This window comes from Austrofundulus limnaeus, unplaced genomic scaffold, assembly GCF_001266775.1.
Source record: "Austrofundulus limnaeus strain Quisiro unplaced genomic scaffold, Austrofundulus_limnaeus-1.0 Scaffold1095, whole genome shotgun sequence".
Lineage (NCBI taxonomy): Eukaryota > Metazoa > Chordata > Actinopteri > Cyprinodontiformes > Rivulidae > Austrofundulus > Austrofundulus limnaeus.
In genome coordinates this window covers 17,950-20,371 of record NW_013953497.1, presented here as the reverse complement: position 1 = coordinate 20,371, position 2,422 = coordinate 17,950, and positions in this window count along the sequence as shown.

Here is a 2,422-nt window from a genome sequence, read left to right as displayed (position 1 = left end):
AATATGAGATGCTACACTTTCATTTTCATTTATTTGATGTAATTTGTTAAAAAAAAAAAAAAAAAAATGAAAATAAAAAAATGAGAGAAAAACACAAGATTGTGAGGATTGTTGAAGCAGCCGGGAAACAGGCAGCACCAGAGATGAGTATCATGTGAAATGTGCATCAATGAGATAAACTTTGGATTGAATATGAGCACGTGTTGTCTTCTGCTCTTCAAGTTCTAATTATTTACAACCTGTAGTGATAAAGGATGAATAGTTCAAACTGTACCAGTAAAATAAATAAAATCACATCATTTCCTTCGTTCCAGGTCAGCTGCTGAGCTCGGYCTCTTCACTGTTTTTAGCTGCGCTAAAGTTGGATAAGTTCTGAAATCTGCTGTTCATGTTCATTTTTGTACTAATAATGTAAACGATCTTAAATGAGTCTTGTTTACTCAGTGTAAAGTGGAGTTTTAGGCAAAATAAAAGATATTTTTTAGAAGGTACGACCTAAAAACTAAAAATTTAAAAACAAAAAAGATTTTATTCATGAACTGTTTTAATGTTACAAAGTGAAACAAGCTGTCTGCAGGTGTAGTTTGTTGGTAGCAATGGCAGCCTGTATTTTGACATATTGAGTATTTTTTTACACCAAGCCTAAATCAGTACTTGATGGTATTGTGAGTGTTTGTGGCACATCTTGAAATTTTATCTTTTATCTTAATCTATGCTGTAACAGTGGATATCAAATTGAATCTAACTATTGATTAACGTGCTGTAATCTCAAGGAAAACCAGTTGAACCAGTTCAATGAGCTGCCAGAATGCACCCCCACAGCTCTTTGTTACATCAGGAGAATGGAAGTGATGCTGGTAAATGTAAAGTAGAGTTCTGGTTATTTTATCTAAAGATAATCACATTGTTACAGGTTCAAGACGATCACTATATGTGTATCAGGATTTAAAGGAAAGATACTGGGGATTTTTATGAGAATTTATACAGAAGTTTTGTTTGTACACAAGTAGTACTTTTAAACCACACGTGTCCTTTTTGTATATTTTAGGACCTTGGATCTGCTGTCTTGTGTTTTCTCAATATATATTTCACAAATCCTCTAATCTCTCTTTCACTCTTTCTCATTACATTTCACTTTTTTCTCTCTCTTTCTTTTTCTTCTATTAATAAAAAGCCACTAATGATGAAGAAGCTAAGATACTAATATTCTGATATTAAGTTCTGCTTTCTACTGAAGTGGCAGAAAAAAAAAAGATTTGGTTCCCTTAGCAGCCACAAAGTCTACTGTCACTAGTTTGGGTTTTGGACAGTAATTTTTAGATGGACAGCCAAGTTAGTGAAGTTCAGCTTTTTCCACCTCAGACAGCTTGMAAAGGTGAAGCCTTTTCTCTTGCACCAGCACTTTGACACAGTAATCCATGCCTTCATCACCTCTCRGCTGGATTACTGTAATGCACTTTATGTTGGAGTTAGCCAGTCCTCCATTGCACGGCTCCAGTTGGTGCAGAATTATGCTGCTCGTTTGCTAACTGGAACACGTAAAAGGGAGCACATTACACCCATTCTGGCTACCCTCCACTGGCTGCCTGTGCATTTTAGAGTCCGTTTTAAGGTTCTTCTATTTGTTTTTAAATCTTTACATGGCCTTGCCCCATCTGACCTCTCCGAGCTTCTCCACCCTTATGCCCCTGCACGGTATCTCCGGTCAGCCAATCAGTTGCACATTAAAGTACCCAGGAAAGAGCGAACCCTCAGAGGAGATCGAGCATTTTCAGTTGCTGCTCCGAAGCTCTGGAATGAGCTACCTCTACACGTCCAGCAGGCCTCCTCATTGCCTGTTTTTAAAACTAATCTTAAAACTTATTTTTACTCTCTGGCTTTTAACACAGTTTGAGATCTTGGTCCTTTTTTTAGCTGTTTTTTTAAACTTGTTTTTAGTGTTTGAGTGTTTTTAATGTTGATTTGTTGTATTGCTTTTGGCCCCTCATGTACAACACTTTGTGTTAGCGGCCGCTGCTTTAAAGCACTTTATAAATAAAACTGATTTGATTTGACTAAATAAAAGAATGCTGGGTATTAATGCAACAATTAAATTCTCCTGACTCTGGATCCTAAATGACAGTTGTGTGTTTTTATTTTGTTCTAGCTGGAGTTTCAAACTGGATTATTCTTCTGTAGGTCACATGACCATTTAGGCTTTTGTCCTGATGCATTTCAGTAATCCAGGTAAGCATCCTGCTGTAAGGTTTCTAACATACAAAAAGAGAAAAAATTGTATAGGTCTTCTGGATAGGTTCTTCTCTAATGAAACGTTTCGTCTCTCCTCCAAGAGAAGAGACGAAACGGCGCGGCCATTGCCAGTATCACTCCACCCCCTGTTAACAATAAGTGTTAATTAGGTGTCAACGATAGCCATCTGATG